We start from the raw sequence: 18,863 nt of genomic DNA on the forward strand, positions 1-18,863 counted from the left end.
GAGATGGGCATTGCTTCATTTTAAAACGCTCAATCTTGATGAACGTTTCCTTTATTTGAGGAATGAGGGACATGAAATGATGTTGAAATTTACGACACCAAGACAAGCCAGTAAGGATCAACATAAGCTGAAGGAGAAAATAGAAAAAGAAATAATAGAAAAGGAAGAAATATAAACTGCAGAAGGAAGGGAAGTTGAAGAAAAAGAAAAGGAAGTAGAGAAACAAGGTGTTTAATCAAAGGCCACCCATGTTCAGCTGCACTCGTTTACCAAAGCGACAACAATGTTGTAAACCAAAGATTGGTGGAGAAACTCCAGTTACCAACAAGCTTTCATCTGAATCAAGAAAGGATCAAATTCGGTACATGACAATGTGTGAAAGAAGTATTATGTGATATTGCTCCCACGAACTCTTGTCATCTTCTTTTGAGATGGGCATTGCTTCATTTTGAAACGCTCACTCTTGATAAACGTTCCCTTTGTTTGAGGCATGAGGGACTTGAAATGAAGTTGAAATTTATGACACCAAGACAAGCCAAGAAGGATCAACATACGTTGAAGGAGAAAATAGAAAAAGATAGAATTGAAAAAGAAGAAATATAAGCTGTAGAAAGAAGGCAAATTGAAGAAAAAGAAAAGGAAGTAAAGATAAAGATGATGGAAAAAGAAGTAGAGAAACAAGGTATTTAATCAAAGGCCACCCATGTTCAGCTGCATTCGTTTACCAAAGCGACAACAATATTGTAAGCCAAAGATTGGTGGAGAAACTCCAGTTACCAACAAGCTTTCATCTGAATCAAGAAAGGATCAAATTCGGTACAAGACCATGTGTGAAAGAAGTATTATGTGATATTGCTCCCACGAACTGTTGTCATCTTCTGTTGAGATGGGCATGGCTTCATTTTAAAACGCTCAATCTTGATGAACGTTCCCTTTGTTTGAGGCATGAGGGACATGAAATGAAGTTGAAATTTATGACACCAAGACAAGCCAAGAAGGATCAACATACGTTGAAGGAGAAAATAGAAAAAGAAAGAATTGAAAAAGAAGAAATACAAACTGCAGAAGGAAGGGAAATTGAAGAAAAAGAAAAGGAAGTAAAGAAAAAGATAATGGAAAAGGTAGTACAGAACAACGTGTTTAATCGAAGGCCACCCATGTTTAGTTGCGTTCGTTTACGAAGGCGACAACAATGTTGTATGCCAAAGATTGGTGGAGAAACTCCAGTTACCAACAAGCTTTCATCTGAATCAAGAAAGGATCAAATTCAGTACAGGACAATGTGTGAAAGAAGTATTATGTGATATTGCTCCCACGAACTCTTGTCATCTTCTTTTGAGATGGGCATGGCCTCATTTTAAAACGCTCAATCTTGATGAACGTTCCCTTTGTTTGAGGCATGAGGGACATGAAATGAAGTTGAAATTTATGACACCAAGACAAGCCAAGAAGGATCAACATACGCTGCAGGAGAAAATAGAAAAAGAAAGAATTGAAAAAGAAGAAATACAAACTGCAGAAGGAAGGGAAATTGAAGAAAAAGAAAAGGAAGTAAAGAAAAAAATTATGCAAAAGGTAGTAGAGAACAAGGTGTTTAATCGAAGGCCACCCATGTGCAGTTGCATTCGTTTACCAAAGCGACAACAATGTTGTAAGCCAAAGATTGGTGGTGAAACTCAAGTTACCAACAAGCTTTCATTCGAATCAAGCAAGGATCAAATTCGGTACAAGACAATGTGTGAAAGAAGTATTATGTGATATTGCTCCCACGAACTATTGTCATCTTCTTTTGAGATGGGCATTGCTTCATTTTAAAACGCTCAATCTTGATGAACGTTCCCTTTGTTTGAGGCATGAGGGACATGAAATGAAGTTGAAATTTATGACACCAAGACAAGCCAAGAAGGATCAACATACGTTGAAGGAGAAAATAGAAAAAGAAAGAATAGAAAAAGAAGAAATATAAACTACAGAAGGAAGGGAAATTGAAGAAAAAGAAAAGGAAGTAAAGAAAAAGATTATGGAAAAGCTAGTAGAGAACAACGTGTTTAATCGAAGGCCACCCATGTTTAGTTGCGTTCATTTACGAAAGCGACAACAATGTTGGAAGCCAAAGATTGGTGGCGAAACTCAAGTTACCAACAACCTTTCATCCAAATCAAGCAAGGATCAAGTTCAGTACATGACAATGTGTGAAAGACGTATTATGTGATATTGCTCCCACGAACTCTTGTCATCTTCTGTTGAGATGGGCATGGCTTCAATTTAAAACGCTCAATCTTGATGAACGATCCCTTTGTTTGAGGCATGAGGGACATGAAATGAAGTTGAAATTTATGACACCAAGACAAGCCAAGAAGGATCAACATACGTTGAAGGAGAAAATAGAAAAAGAAGAAATATAAAGTGCAGAAGGAAGGGAAATTGAAGAAAAAGAAAAGGAAGTAAAGATAAAGATGATGGAAAAGGAAATAGAGAAACAAGGTGTTTAATCAAAGGCCACCCATGTTCAGTTGCACTCGTTTACTAAAGCGACAACAATGTTGTAAACCAAAGATTGGTGGAGAAACTCAAGTTACCAACAAGCTTTCATTCGAATCAAGCAAGGATCAAATTAGGTACAGGACAATGTGTGAAAGAAGTATTATGTGATATTTCTCCCACGAACTATTGTCATCTTCTTTTGAGATGGACATTGCTTCATTTTAAAACGCTCAATCTTGATGAACGTTCCCTTTGTTTGAGGCATGAGGGACAAGAAATGAAGTTGAAATTTATGACACCAAGACAAGCCAAGAAGGATCAACATACGTTGAAGGAGAAAATAGAAAAAGAAAGAATAGAAAAAGAAGAAATATAAACTACAGAAGGAAGGGAAATTGAAGAAAAAGAAAAGGAAGTAAAGAAAAAGATTATGGAAAAGCTAGTAGAGAACAACGTGTTTAATCGAAGGCCACCCATGTGCAGTTGCATTCGTTTACTAAAGCGACAACAACGTTGTAAGCCAAAGATTGGTGGAGAAACTCAAGTTACCAACAAGCTTTAATCCGAACCAAGCAAGGATCAAATTAAGTACATGACAATGTGTGAAAGAAGTATTATGTGACATTGCTCCTACGAACTCTTGTCAACATCCTTTGGGATGGGCATGGCTTCATTTTAAAACGCTCAATCTTGATAAACGTTCCCTTTGTTTGAGGCATGAGGGACATGAAAGGAAGTTGAAATTTATGACACTAAGACAAACCAAGAAAGATCAACATACGTTAGAGGAGAAAATAGAAAAAGAAAGAATAGAAAAGGAAGAAATATAAACTGTAGAAGGAAGGGAAATTGAAGAAAAAGAAAAGGAAGTAAAGATAAAGATGATGGAAAAGGAAGTAGGGAAATAAGGTGTTTCATCGAAGGCCACCCATGTTTAGTTGCATTCATTTACGAAAGCGACAACAATGTTGTAAGCCAAAGATTGGTGGAGAAACTCAAGTTACCAACAACCTTTGATCCGAATCAAGCAAGGATCAAATTTAGTACATGACAATGTGTGAAAGAAGGATTATGTGAGATTGCTCCCACGAACTCTTGTCATCTTCTTTTGAGGTGGGCATGGCTTCATTTTAAAATGCTCAATGTTGATGAACGTTCCCTTTATTTGAGGAATGAGGGACATGAAATGATGTTGAAATTTACGACACCAAGACAAACCAGTAAGGATCAACATAGGCTGAAAGAGAAAATAGAAAAACAAAGAATAGAAAAGGAAGAAATATAAACTGTAGAAGGAAGGGAAATTGAAGAAAAAGAAAAGGAAGTAAAGATAAAGATGATGGAAAAGGAAGTAGGGAAATAAGGTGTTTCATCGAATGCCATCCATGTTCAGTTGCATTCGTTTACGAAAGGGACAACAATGCTGTAAGTCAAAGATTGGTGGAGAAACTAAAGTTACCAACAAGCTTTAATCCGAATCAAGCAAGGATCAAATTCAGTACATGACAATGTGTGAAAGAGGTATTATGTGATATTGCTCCTACGAACTCTTGTCATCATCTTTGGGATGGGCATGGCTTCATTTTAAAACGCTCAATCTTGATAAATGTTCCTTTTGTTTGAGGCATGAGGGACATGAAATGAAGTTGAAATTTATGACACCAAGACAAGCCAAGAAGGATCAACACACGTTGAAGGAGAAAATAGAAAAAGAAAGAATTGAAAAAGAAGAAATATAAACTGCAGAAGGAAGGGAAATTGAAGAAAAAGAAAAGGAAGTAAAGAAAAAGATTATGGAAAAGGTAGTAGAGAACAAGGTGTTTAATCGAAGGCCACCCATGTTTAGTTGCATTCGTTTACGAAAGCGACAAAAATGTTGTAAGCCAAAGATTGGTGGAGAAACTCAAGTTACCAACAACCTCTCATCCGAATCAAGCAAGGATCAAATTCAGTACATGACAATGTTTGAGAGAAGTGTTATGTGATATTGCTCCCACGAACTCTTGTCATCTTCTTTTGAGATGGGCATGGCTTCATTTTAGAACGCTAAATCTTGATGAACGTTCCCTTTGTTTGAGGCATGAGGGACACGAGAGAAGTTGAAATTTATGACACCAAAACAAGCCAAGAAGGATCAACATACGTTGAAGGAGAAAATAGAAAAAGAAAGAATAGAAAAAGAAGAAATATAAACTGCAGAAGGAAGGGAAATTGAAGAAAAAGAAAAGGAAGTAAAGATAAAGATGATGGAAAAGGAAGTAGAGAAACAAGGTGTTTAATCAAAAGCCACCCATGATCAGTTGCATTCGTTTACCAAAGCGACAACAATATTGTAAGCCAAAGATTGGTGGAGAAACTCAAGTTACCAACAAGCTTTCATCTGAATCAAGAAAGGATCAAATTCGGTACAGGACCATGTGTGAAAGAAGTATTATGTGATATTGCTCCCACGAACTCTTGTCATCTTCTTTTGAGATGGGCATTGCTTCATTTTAAAACGCTTAATCTTGATAAACGTTCCCCTTGTTTGAGGCATGAGGGACATGAAATGAAGTTGAAATTTATGACACCAAGACAAGCCAAGAAGGATCAACATACGTTGAAGGAGAAAATAGAAAAAGAAAGAGTTGAAAAAGAAGAAATATAAACTGCAGAAGGAAGGGAAATTGAAGAAAAAGAAAAGGAAGTAAAGATAAAGATGATGGAAAAGGAAGTAGAGAAACAAGGTGTTTAATCAAAGGCCACCCATGTTCAATTGTAATCGTTTACCAAATCGACAACAATATTGTAAGCCAAAGATTGGTGGAGAAACTCCAGTTACCAACAAGCTTTCATCTAAATCAAGAAAGGATCAAATACGGTACAGGACAATGTGTGAAAGAAGTATTATGTGATATTGCTCCCACAAACTCTTGTCATCTTCTTTTGAGATGGGCAATGCTTCATTTTAAAACGCTCAATCTTGATAAACATTCCCTTTGTTTGAGGCATGAGGGACATGAAATGAAGTTGAAATTTATGACACCAAGACAAGCCAAGAAGGATCAACATACGTTGAAGGAGAAAATAGAAAAAGAAAGAATTGAAAAAGAAGAAATATAAACTCCAGAAGGAAGGGAAATTGAAGAAAAAGAAAAGGAGGTAAAGAAAAAGATTATGGAAAAGGTAGTAGAGAACAACGTGTTTAATTGAAGGCCACCCATGTTTAGTTGCATTCGTTTACGAAAGCGACAACAATGTGGTAAGCCAAAGATTGGTGGAGAAACTCAAGTTACCAACAAGCTTTATTCTGAACCAATCAAGGATCAAATTCAGTACATAACAATGTGTGAAAGAAGTATTATGTGACATTGCTCCTACGAACTCTTGTCATCATCCTTTGGGATGGGCATGGCTTCATTTTAAAACGCTCAATCTTGATAAACGTTCCCTTTGTTTGAGGCATGAGGGACATGAAATTAAGTTGAAATTTATGACACCAAGACAAGCCAAGAAGGATCAACATACGTTGAAGGAGAAAATAGGAAAAGAAATAATAGAAAAAGAAGAAATATAAACTGCAGAAGGAAGGGAAATTAAAGAAAAAGAAAAGGAAGTAAAGATAAAGATGATGGAAAAGGAAGTAGAGAAACAAGGTGCGTAATCAAAAGCCACCCATGATCATATGAATTCATTTACCAAAGCGACAACAATATTGTAACCCAAAGATTGCTCCCACGAACTCTTGTCATCTTCTTTTGAGGTGGGCATGGCTTCATTTTAAAACGCTTAATCTTGATGAACGTTCCCTTTATTTGAGGAATGAGGGACATGAAATGATGTTGAAATTTATGACACCAAGACAAGCCAGTAAGGATCAACATAGGCTGAAGGAGAAAATAGAAAAAGAAAGAATAGAAAAAGAAGAAATATAAACTGTAGAAGGAAGGGAAATTGAAGAAAAAGAAAAGGAAGTAAAGATAAAGATGATGGAAAAGGAAGTAGGGAAATAAGGCGTTTCATCGAAGGCCACCCATGTTTAGTTGCATTCATTTACGAAAGCGACAACAATGTTGTAAGCCAAACATTGGTGGTGAAACTCAAGTTAGCAACAACCTTTCATGCGAATCAAGCAAGGATCAAATTTAGTAAATGACAATGTGTGAAAGAAGTATTATGTGAGATTGCTCCCATGAACTCTTGTCATCTTCTTTTGAGGTGGACATGGCTTCATTTTAAAATGCTCAATCTTGATGAACGTTCCCTTTATTTGAGGAATGAGGGACATGAAATGATGTTGAAATTTATGACACCAAGACAAGCAAAGAAGGATCAACACACGTTGAAGGAGAAAATAGAAAAAGAAAGAATTGAAAAAGAAGAAATATAAACTGCAGAAGGAAGGGAAATTGAAGAAAAAGAAAAGGAAGTAAAGAAAAAGATTATGGAAAAGGTAGTAGAGAACAAGGTGTTTAATCGAAGGCCACCCAAGTTTAGTTGCATTCGTTTACGAAAGCGACAACAATGTTGTAAGCCAAAGATTGGTGGAGAAACTCAAGTTACCAACAACCTTTCATCCGAATCAAGCAAGGATCAAATTTAGTACATGACAATGTGTGAAAGAAGTATTATGTGAGATTGCTCCCACGAACTCTTGTGATCTTCTTTTGAGGTGGGCATGGCTTCATTTTAAAATGCTCAATCTTGATGAACGTTCCCTTTATTTGAGGAATGAGGGACATGAAATGATGTTGAAATTTACGACACCAAGACAAGCCAGTAAGGATCAACATAGGCTGAAGGAGAAAATAGAAAAAGAAAGAATAGAAAAGGAAGAAATATAAACTGTAGAAGGAAGGGAAATTGAAGAAAAAGAAAAGGAAGTAAAGAAAAAGATTATGGAAAAGGTAGTAGAGAACAACGTGTTTAATCGAAGGCCACCCATGTTTAGTTGCATTCGTTTATAAAAGCGACAACAATGTTGTAAGCCAAAGATTGGTGGAGAAACTCAAGTAACCAACAACCTTTCATCCGAATCAAGCAAGGATCAAATTTAGTAAATGACAATGTGTGAAAGAAGTATTATGTGATATTGCTCCCACGAACTCTTGTCATCTTCTTTTGAGGTGGGCATGGCTTCATTTTAAAACGCTCAATCTTGATGAACGTTCCCTTTATTTGAGGAATGAGGGACATTAAATGATGTTGAAATTTATGACACCAAGACAAGCCAGTAAGGATCAACATAAGCTGAAAGAGAAAATAGAAAAAGAAAGAATAGAAAAGGAAGAAATATAAACTGTAGAAGGAAGGGAAATTGAAGAAAAAGAAAAGGAAGTAAAGATAAAGATGATGGAAAAGGAAGTAGGGAAATAAGGTGTTTCATCGAATGCCATCCATGTTCAGTTGCATTCGTTTACGAAAGGGACAACAATGTTGTAAGTCAAAGATTGGTGGAGAAACTCAAGTTACCAACAAGCTTTAATCCGAATCAAGCAAGGATCAAATTCAGTACATGACAATGTGTGAAAGAGGTATTATGTGATATTGCTCCTACGAACTCTTGTCATCATCTTTGGGATGGGCATGGCTTCATTTTAAAACGCTCAATCTTGATAAACGTTCCTTTTGTTTGAGGCATGAGGGACATGAAATGAAGTTGAAATTTATGACACCAAGACAAGCCAAGAATGATCAACACACGTTGAAGGAGAAAATAGAAAAAGAAAGAATTGAAAAAGAAGAAATATAAACTCCAGAAGGAAGGGAAATTGAAGAAAAAGAAAAGGAAGTAAAGAAAAAGATTATGGAAAAGGTAGTAGAGAACAAGGTGTTTAATCGAAGGCCACCCATGTTTAGTTGCATTCGTTTACGAAAGCGACAACAATGTTGTAAGCCAAAGATTGGTGGAGAAACTCAAGTTACCAACAACGTCTCATCCGAATCAAGCAAGGATCAAATTCAGTACATGACAATGTGTGAGAGAAGTGTTATGTGATATTGCTCCCACGAACTCTTGTCATCTTCTTTTGAGATGGGCATGGCTTCATTTTAGAACGCTCAATCTTGATGAACGTTCCCTTTGTTTGAGGCATGAGGGACACGAGAGAAGTTGAAATTTATGACACCAAAACAAGCCAAGAAGGATCAACATACGTTGAAGGAGAAAATAGAAAAAGAAAGAATTGAAAAAGAAGAAATATAAACTACAGAAGGAAGGGAAATTGAAGAAAAAGAAAAGGAAGTAAAGACAAAGATGATGGAAAAGGAAGTAGAGAAACAAGGTGTTTAATCAAAAGCCACCCATGATCAGTTGCATTCGTTTACCAAAGCGACAACAATATTGTAAGCCAAAGATTGGTGGAGAAACTCAAGTTACCAACAAGCTTTAATCCGAATCAAGCAAGGATCAAATTCAGTACATGACAATGTGTGAAAGAGGTATTATGTGATATTGCTCCTACGAACTCTTGTCATCATCTTTGGGATGGGCATGGCTTCATTTTAAAACGCTCAATCTTGATAAACGTTCCTTTTGTTTGAGGCATGAGGGACATGAAATGAAGTTGAAATTTATGACACCAAGACAAGCCAAGAATGATCAACACACGTTGAAGGAGAAAATAGAAAAAGAAAGAATTGAAAAAGAAGAAATATAAACTCCAGAAGGAAGGGAAATTGAAGAAAAAGAAAAGGAAGTAAAGAAAAAGATTATGGAAAAGGTAGTAGAGAACAAGGTGTTTAATCGAAGGCCACCCATGTTTAGTTGCATTTGTTTACGAAAGCGACAACAATGTTGTAAGCCAAAGATTGGTGGAGAAACTCAAGTTACCAACAACCTCTCATCCGAATCAAGCAAGGATCAAATTCAGTACATGACAATGTGTGAGAGAAGTGTTATGTGATATTGCTCCCACGAACTCTTGTCATCTTCTTTTGAGATAGGCATGGCTTCATTTTAGAACGCTCAATCTTGATGAACGTTCCCTTTGTTTGAGGCATGAGGGACACGAGAGAAGTTGAAATTTATGACACCAAAACAAGCCAAGAAGGATCAACATACGTTGAAGCAGAAAATAGAAAAAGAAAGAATTGAAAAAGAAGAAATATAAACTGCAGAAGGAAGGGAAATTGAAGAAAAAGAAAAGGAAGTAAAGACAAAGATGATGGAAAAGGAAGTAGAGAAACAAGGTGTTTAATCAAAAGCCACCCATGATCAGTTGCATTCGTTTACCAAAGCGACAACAATATTGTAAGCCAAAGATTGGTGGAGAAACTCAAGTTACCAACAAGCTTTAATCCGAATCAAGCAAGGATCAAATTCAGTACATGACAATGTGTGAAAGAGGTATTATGTGATATTGCTCCTACGAACTCTTGTCATCATCTTTGGGATGGGCATGGCTTCATTTTAAAACGCTCAATCTTGATAAACGTTCCTTTTGTTTGAGGCATGAGGGACATGAAATGAAGTTGAAATTTATGACACCAAGACAAGCCAAGAAGGATCAACACACGTTGAAGGAGAAAATAGAAAAAGAAAGAATTGAAAAAGAAGAAATATAAACTCCAGAAGGAAGGGAAATTGAAGAAAAAGAAAAGGAAGTAAAGACAAAGATGATGGAAAAGGAAGTAGAGAAACAAGGTGTTTAATCAAAAGCCACCCATGATCAGTTGCATTCGTTTACCAAAGCGACAACAATATTGTAAGCCAAAGATTGGTGGAGAAACTCCAGTTACCAACAAGCTTTCATCTGAATCAAGAAAGGATCAAATTCGGTACAGGACCATGTGTGAAAGAAGTATTATGTGATATTGCTCCCACGAACTCTTGTCATCTTCTTTTGAGATGGGCATTGCTTCATTTTAAAACGCTTAATCTTGATAAACGTTCCCCTTGTTTGAGGCATGAGGGACATGAAATGAAGTTGAAATTTATGACACCAAGACAAGCCAAGAAGGATCAACATACGTTGAAGGAGAAAATAGAAAAAGAAAGAGTTGAAAAAGAAGAAATATAAACTGCAGAAGGAAGGGAAATTGAAGAAAAAGAAAAGGAAGTAAAGATAAAGATGATGGAAAAGGAAGTAGAGAAACAAGGTGTTTAATCAAAGGCCACCCATGTACAGTTGTAATCGTTTACCAAATCGACAACAATATTGTAAGCCAAAGATTGGTGGAGAAACTCCAGTTACCAACAAGCTTTCATCTAAATCAAGAAAGGATCAAATACGGTACAGGACAATGTGTGAAAGAAGTATTATGTGATATTGCTCCCACAAACTCTTGTCATCTTCTTTTGAGATGGGAAATGCTTCATTTTCAAACGCTCAATCTTGATAAACATTCCCTTTGTTTGAGGCATGAGGGACATGAAATGAAGTTGAAATTTATGACACCAAGACAAGCCAAGAAGGATCAACATACGTTGAAGGAGAAAATAGAAAAAGAAAGAATTGAAAAAGAAGAAATATAAACTCCAGAAGGAAGGGAAATTGAAGAAAAAGAAAAGGAAGTAAAGAAAAAGATTATGGAAAAGGTAGTAGAGAACAACGTGTTTAATTGAAGGCCACCCATGTTTAGTTGCATTCGTTTACGAAAGCGACAACAATGTGGTAAGCCAAAGATTGGTGGAGAAACTCAAGTTACCAACAAGCTTTAATCCGAACCAAGCAAGGATCAAATTCAGTACATAACAATGTGTGAAAGAAGTATTATGTGACATTGCTCCTACGAACTCTTGTCATCATCCTTTGGGATGGGCATGGCTTCATTTTAAAACGCTCAATCTTGATAAACGTTCCCTTTGTTTGAGGCATGAGGGACATGAAATTAAGTTGAAATTTATGACACCAAGACAAGCCAAGAATGATCAACACACGTTGAAGGAGAAAATAGAAAAAGAAAGAATTGAAAAAGAAGAAATATAAACTCCAGAAGGAAGGGAAATTGAAGAAAAAGAAAAGGAAGTAAAGAAAAAGATTATGGAAAAGGTAGTAGAGAACAAGGTGTTTAATCGAAGGCCACCCATGTTTAGTTGCATTCGTTTACGAAAGCGACAACAATGTTGTAAGCCAAAGATTGGTGGAGAAACTCAAGTTACCAACAACGTCTCATCCGAATCAAGCAAGGATCAAATTCAGTACATGACAATGTGTGAGAGAAGTGTTATGTGATATTGCTCCCACGAACTCTTGTCATCTTCTTTTGAGATGGGCATGGCTTCATTTTAGAACGCTCAATCTTGATGAACGTTCCCTTTGTTTGAGGCATGAGGGACACGAGAGAAGTTGAAATTTATGACACCAAAACAAGCCAAGAAGGATCAACATACGTTGAAGGAGAAAATAGAAAAAGAAAGAATTGAAAAAGAAGAAATATAAACTACAGAAGGAAGGGAAATTGAAGAAAAAGAAAAGGAAGTAAAGACAAAGATGATGGAAAAGGAAGTAGAGAAACAAGGTGTTTAATCAAAAGCCACCCATGATCAGTTGCATTCGTTTACCAAAGCGACAACAATATTGTAAGCCAAAGATTGGTGGAGAAACTCAAGTTACCAACAAGCTTTAATCCGAATCAAGCAAGGATCAAATTCAGTACATGACAATGTGTGAAAGAGGTATTATGTGATATTGCTCCTACGAACTCTTGTCATCATCTTTGGGATGGGCATGGCTTCATTTTAAAACGCTCAATCTTGATAAACGTTCCTTTTGTTTGAGGCATGAGGGACATGAAATGAAGTTGAAATTTATGACACCAAGACAAGCCAAGAATGATCAACACACGTTGAAGGAGAAAATAGAAAAAGAAAGAATTGAAAAAGAAGAAATATAAACTCCAGAAGGAAGGGAAATTGAAGAAAAAGAAAAGGAAGTAAAGAAAAAGATTATGGAAAAGGTAGTAGAGAACAAGGTGTTTAATCGAAGGCCACCCATGTTTAGTTGCATTTGTTTACGAAAGCGACAACAATGTTGTAAGCCAAAGATTGGTGGAGAAACTCAAGTTACCAACAACCTCTCATCCGAATCAAGCAAGGATCAAATTCAGTACATGACAATGTGTGAGAGAAGTGTTATGTGATATTGCTCCCACGAACTCTTGTCATCTTCTTTTGAGATAGGCATGGCTTCATTTTAGAACGCTCAATCTTGATGAACGTTCCCTTTGTTTGAGGCATGAGGGACACGAGAGAAGTTGAAATTTATGACACCAAAACAAGCCAAGAAGGATCAACATACGTTGAAGCAGAAAATAGAAAAAGAAAGAATTGAAAAAGAAGAAATATAAACTGCAGAAGGAAGGGAAATTGAAGAAAAAGAAAAGGAAGTAAAGACAAAGATGATGGAAAAGGAAGTAGAGAAACAAGGTGTTTAATCAAAAGCCACCCATGATCAGTTGCATTCGTTTACCAAAGCGACAACAATATTGTAAGCCAAAGATTGGTGGAGAAACTCAAGTTACCAACAAGCTTTAATCCGAATCAAGCAAGGATCAAATTCAGTACATGACAATGTGTGAAAGAGGTATTATGTGATATTGCTCCTACGAACTCTTGTCATCATCTTTGGGATGGGCATGGCTTCATTTTAAAACGCTCAATCTTGATAAACGTTCCTTTTGTTTGAGGCATGAGGGACATGAAATGAAGTTGAAATTTATGACACCAAGACAAGCCAAGAAGGATCAACACACGTTGAAGGAGAAAATAGAAAAAGAAAGAATTGAAAAAGAAGAAATATAAACTCCAGAAGGAAGGGAAATTGAAGAAAAAGAAAAGGAAGTAAAGACAAAGATGATGGAAAAGGAAGTAGAGAAACAAGGTGTTTAATCAAAAGCCACCCATGATCAGTTGCATTCGTTTACCAAAGCGACAACAATATTGTAAGCCAAAGATTGGTGGAGAAACTCCAGTTACCAACAAGCTTTCATCTGAATCAAGAAAGGATCAAATTCGGTACAGGACCATGTGTGAAAGAAGTATTATGTGATATTGCTTCCACGAACTCTTGTCATCTTCTTTTGAGATGGGCATTGCTTCATTTTAAAACGCTTAATCTTGATAAACGTTCCCCTTGTTTGAGGCATGAGGGACATGAAATGAAGTTGAAATTTATGACACCAAGACAAGCCAAGAAGGATCAACATACGTTGAAGGAGAAAATAGAAAAAGAAAGAGTTGAAAAAGAAGAAATATAAACTGCAGAAGGAAGGGAAATTGAAGAAAAAGAAAAGGAAGTAAAGATAAAGATGATGGAAAAGGAAGTAGAGAAACAAGGTGTTTAATCAAAGGCCACCCATGTTCAGTTGTAATCGTTTACCAAATCGACAACAATATTGTAAGCCAAAGATTGGTGGAGAAACTCCAGTTACCAACAAGCTTTCATCTAAATCAAGAAAGGATCAAATACGGTACAGGACAATGTGTGAAAGAAGTATTATGTGATATTGCTCCCACAAACTCTTGTCATCTTCTTTTGAGATGGGCAATGCTTCATTTTAAAACGCTCAATCTTGATAAACATTCCCTTTGTTTGAGGCATGAGGGACATGAAATGAAGTTGAAATTTATGACACCAAGACAAGCCAAGAAGGATCAACATACGTTGAAGGAGAAAATAGAAAAAGAAAGAATAAAAAAAGAAGAAATATAAACTCCAGAAGGAAGGGAAATTGAAGAAAAAGAAAAGGAAGTAAAGAAAAAGATTATGGAAAAGGTAGTAGAGAACAAGGTGTTTAATCGAAGGCCACCCATGTTTAGTTGCATTCGTTGACGAAAGCGACAAAAATGTTGTAAGCCAAAGATTGGTGGAGAAACTCAAGTTACCAACAACCTCTCATCCGAATCAAGCAAGGATCAAATTCAGTACATGACAATGTGTGAGAGAAGTGTTATGTGATATTGCTCCCACGAACTCTTGTCATCTTCTTTTGAGATGGGCATGGCTTCATTTTAGAACGCTAAATCTTGATGAACGTTCCCTTTGTTTGAGGCATGAGGGACACGAGAGAAGTTGAAATTTATGACACCAAAACAAGCCAAGAAGGATCAACATACGTTGAAGGAGAAAATAGAAAAAGAAAGAATAGAAAAAGAAGAAATATAAACTGCAGAAGGAAGGGAAATTGAAGAAAAAGAAAAGGAAGTAAAGATAAAGATGATGGAAAAGGAAGTAGAGAAACAAGGTGTTTAATCAAAAGCCACCCATGATCAGTTGCATTCGTTTACCAAAGCGACAACAATATTGTAAGCCAAAGATTGGTGGAGAAACTCAAGTTACCAACAAGCTTTCATCTGAATCAAGAAAGGATCAAATTCGGTACAGGACCATGTGTGAAAGAAGTATTATGTGATATTGCTCCCACGAACTCTTGTCATCTTCTTTTGAGATGGGCATTGCTTCATTTTAAAACGCTTAATCTTGATAAACGTTCCCCTTGTTTGAGGCATGAGGGACATGAAATGAAGTTGAAATTTATGACACCAAGACAAGCCAAGAAGGATCAACATACGTTGAAGGAGAAAATAGAAAAAGAAAGAGTTGAAAAAGAAGAAATATAAACTGCAGAAGGAAGGGAAATTGAAGAAAAAGAAAAGGAAGTAAAGATAAAGATGATGGAAAAGGAAGTAGAGAAACAAGGTGTTTAATCAAAGGCCACCCATGTACAGTTGTAATCGTTTACCAAATCGACAACAATATTGTAAGCCAAAGATTGGTGGAGAAACTCCAGTTACCAACAAGCTTTCATCTAAATCAAGAAAGGATCAAATACGGTACAGGACAATGTGTGAAAGAAGTATTATGTGATATTGCTCCCACAAACTCTTGTCATCTTCTTTTGAGATGGGAAATGCTTCATTTTCAAACGCTCAATCTTGATAAACATTCCCTTTGTTTGAGGCATGAGGGACATGAAATGAAGTTGAAATTTATGACACCAAGACAAGCCAAGAAGGATCAACATACGTTGAAGGAGAAAATAGAAAAAGAAAGAATTGAAAAAGAAGAAATATAAACTCCAGAAGGAAGGGAAATTGAAGAAAAAGAAAAGGAAGTAAAGAAAAAGATTATGGAAAAGGTAGTAGAGAACAACGTGTTTAATTGAAGGCCACCCATGTTTAGTTGCATTCGTTTACGAAAGCGACAACAATGTGGTAAGCCAAAGATTGGTGGAGAAACTCAAGTTACCAACAAGCTTTAATCCGAACCAAGCAAGGATCAAATTCAGTACATAACAATGTGTGAAAGAAGTATTATGTGACATTGCTCCTACGAACTCTTGTCATCATCCTTTGGGATGGGCATGGCTTCATTTTAAAACGCTCAATCTTGATAAACGTTCCCTTTGTTTGAGGCATGAGGGACATGAAATTAAGTTGAAATTTATGACACCAAGACAAGCCAAGAAGGATCAACATACGTTGAAGGAGAAAATAGGAAAAGAAAGAATAGAAAAAGAAGAAATATAAACTGCAGAAGGAAGGGAAATTAAAGAAAAAGAAAAGGAAGTAAAGATAAAGATGATGGAAAAGGAAGTAGAGAAACAAGGTGCGTAATCAAAAGCCACCCATGATCAGATGCATTCATTTACCAAAGCGACAACAATATTGTAACCCAAAGATTGCTCCCACGAACTCTTGTCATCTTCTTTTGAGGTGGGCATGGCTTCATTTTAAAACGCTTAAACTTGATGAACGTTCCCTTTATGACACCAAGACAAGCCAGTAAGGATCAACATAGGCTGAAGGAGAAAATAGAAAAAGAAAGAATAGAAAAGGAAGAAATATAAACTGTAGAAGGAAGGGAAATTGAAGAAAAAGAAAAGGAAGTAAAGATAAAGATGATGGAAAAGGAAGTAGGGAAATAAGGTGTTTCATCGAAGGCCACCCAAGTTTAGTTGCATTCATTTACGAAAGCGACAACAATGTTGTAAGCCAAAGATTGGTGGTGAAACTCAAGTTAGCAACAACCTTTCATGCGAATCAAGCAAGGATCAAATTTAGTAAATGACAATGTGTGAAAGAAGTATTATGTGAGATTGCTCCCACGAACTCTTGTCATCTTCTTTTGAGGTGGACATGGCTTCATTTTAAAATGCTCAATCTTGATGAACGTTCCCTTTATTTGAGGAATGAGGGACATGAAATGATGTTGAAATTTATGACACCAAGACAAGCCAAGAAGGATCAACACACGTTGAAGGAGAAAATAGAAAAAGAAAGAATTGAAAAAGAAGAAATATAAACTGCAGAAGGAAGGGAAATTGAAGAAAAAGAAAAGGAAGTAAAGAAAAAGATTATGGAAAAGGTAGTAGAGAACAAGGTGTTTAATCGAAGGCCACCCATGTTTAGTTGCATTCGTTTACGAAAGCGACAACAATGTTGTAAGCCAAAGATTGGTGGAGAAACTCAAGTTACCAACAACCTTTCATCCGAATCAAGCAAGGATCAAATTTAGTACATGACAATGTGTGAAAGAAGTATTATGTGAGATTGCTCCCACGAACTCTTGTCATCTTCTTTTGAGGTGGGCATGGCTTCATTTTAAAATGCTCAATCTTGATGAACGTTCCCTTTATTTGAGGAATGAGGGACATGAAATGATGTTGAAATTTACGACACCAAGACAAGCCAGTAAGGATCAACATAGGCTGAAGGAGAAAATAGAAAAAGAAAGAATAGAAAAGGAAGAAATATAAACTGTAGAAGGAAGGGAAATTGAAGAAAAAGAAAAGGAAGTAAAGAAAAAGATTATGGAAAAGGTAGTAGAGAACAACGTGTTTAATCGAAGGCCACCCATGTTTAGTTGCATTCGTTTACGAAAGCGACAACAATGTTGTAAGCCAAAGATTGGTGGAGAAACTCAAGTAACCAACAACCTTTCATCCGAATCAAGCAAGGATCAAATTTAGTAAATGACAATGTGTGAAAGAAGTATTATGTGATATTGCTCCCACGAACTCTTGTCATCTTCTTTTGAGGTGGGCATGGCTTCATTTTAAAACGCTCAATCTTGATGAACGTTCCCTTTATTTGTGGAATGAGGGACATGAAATGATGTTGAAATTTATGACACCAAGACAAGCCAGTAAGGATCAACATAAGCTGAAAGAGAAAATAGAAAAAGAAAGAATAGAAAAGGAAGAAATATAAACTGTAGAAGGAAGGGAAATTGAAGAAAAAGAAAAGGAAGTAAAGATAAAGATGATGGAAAAGGAAGTAGGGAAATAAGGTGTTTCATCGAATGCCATCCATGTTCAGTTGCATTCGTTTACGAAAGGGACAACAATGTTGTAAGTCAAAGATTGGTGGAGAAACTCAAGTTACCAACAAGCTTTAATCCGAATCAAGCAAGGATCAAATTCAGTACATGACAATGTGTGAAAGAGGTATTATGTGATATTGCTCCTACGAACTCTTGTCATCATCTTTGGGATGGGCATGGCTTCATTTTAAAACGCTCAATCTTGATAAACGTTCCTTTTCTTTGAGGCATGAGGGACATGAAATGAAGTTGAAATTTATGACACCAAGACAAGCCAAGAAGGATCAACACAAGTTGAAGGAGAAAATAGAAAAAGAAAGAATTGAAAAAGAAGAAATATAAACTCTAGAAGGAAGGGAAATTGAAGAAAAAGAAAAGGTAGTAAAGAAAAAGATTATGGAAAAGGTAGTAGAGAACAAGGTGTTTAATCGAAGGCCACCCATGTTTAGTTGCATTCGTTTACGAAAGCGACAACAATGTTGTAAGCCAAAGATTGGTGGAGAAAGTCAAGTTACCAACAACCTCTCATCCGAATCAAGCAAGGATCAAATTCAGTACATGACAATGTGTGAAAGAAGTGTTATGTGATATTGCTCCCACGAACTCTTGTCATCTTCTTTTGAGATGGGCATGGCTTCATTTTAGAACGCTCAATCTTGATGAACGTTCCCTTTGTTTGAGGCATGAGGGACACGAGAGATGTTGAAATTTATGACACCAAGACAAGCCAAGAAGGGTCAACATACGTTGAAGGAGAAAATAGAAAGAGAAAGAATTGAAAAAGAAGAAATATAAACTGCAGAAGGAAGGGAAATTGAAGAAAAAGAAAAGGAAGTAAAGATAAAGATGATGGAAAAGTAAGTAGAGAAACAAGGTGTTTAATCAAAAGACACCCATGATCAGTTGCATTCGTTTACCAAAGCGACAACAATATTGTAAGCCAAAGATTGGTGGAGAAACTCAAGTTACCAACAAGCTTTCATCTGAATCAAGAAAGGATCAAATACGGTACAGGACAATGTGTGAAAGAAGTATTATGTGATATTGCTCCCACGAACTCTTGTCATCTTCTTTTGAGATCGGCAATGCTTCATTTTAAAACGCTCAATCTTGATAAACATTCCCTTTGTTTGA

The sequence above is a fragment of the Vigna unguiculata genome, chromosome 7 (assembly GCF_037176805.1).
Source record: "Vigna unguiculata cultivar grain cowpea cultivar isolate G323 ecotype 2 chromosome 7, ASM3717680v1, whole genome shotgun sequence".
NCBI classification, from domain to species: domain Eukaryota; kingdom Viridiplantae; phylum Streptophyta; class Magnoliopsida; order Fabales; family Fabaceae; genus Vigna; species Vigna unguiculata.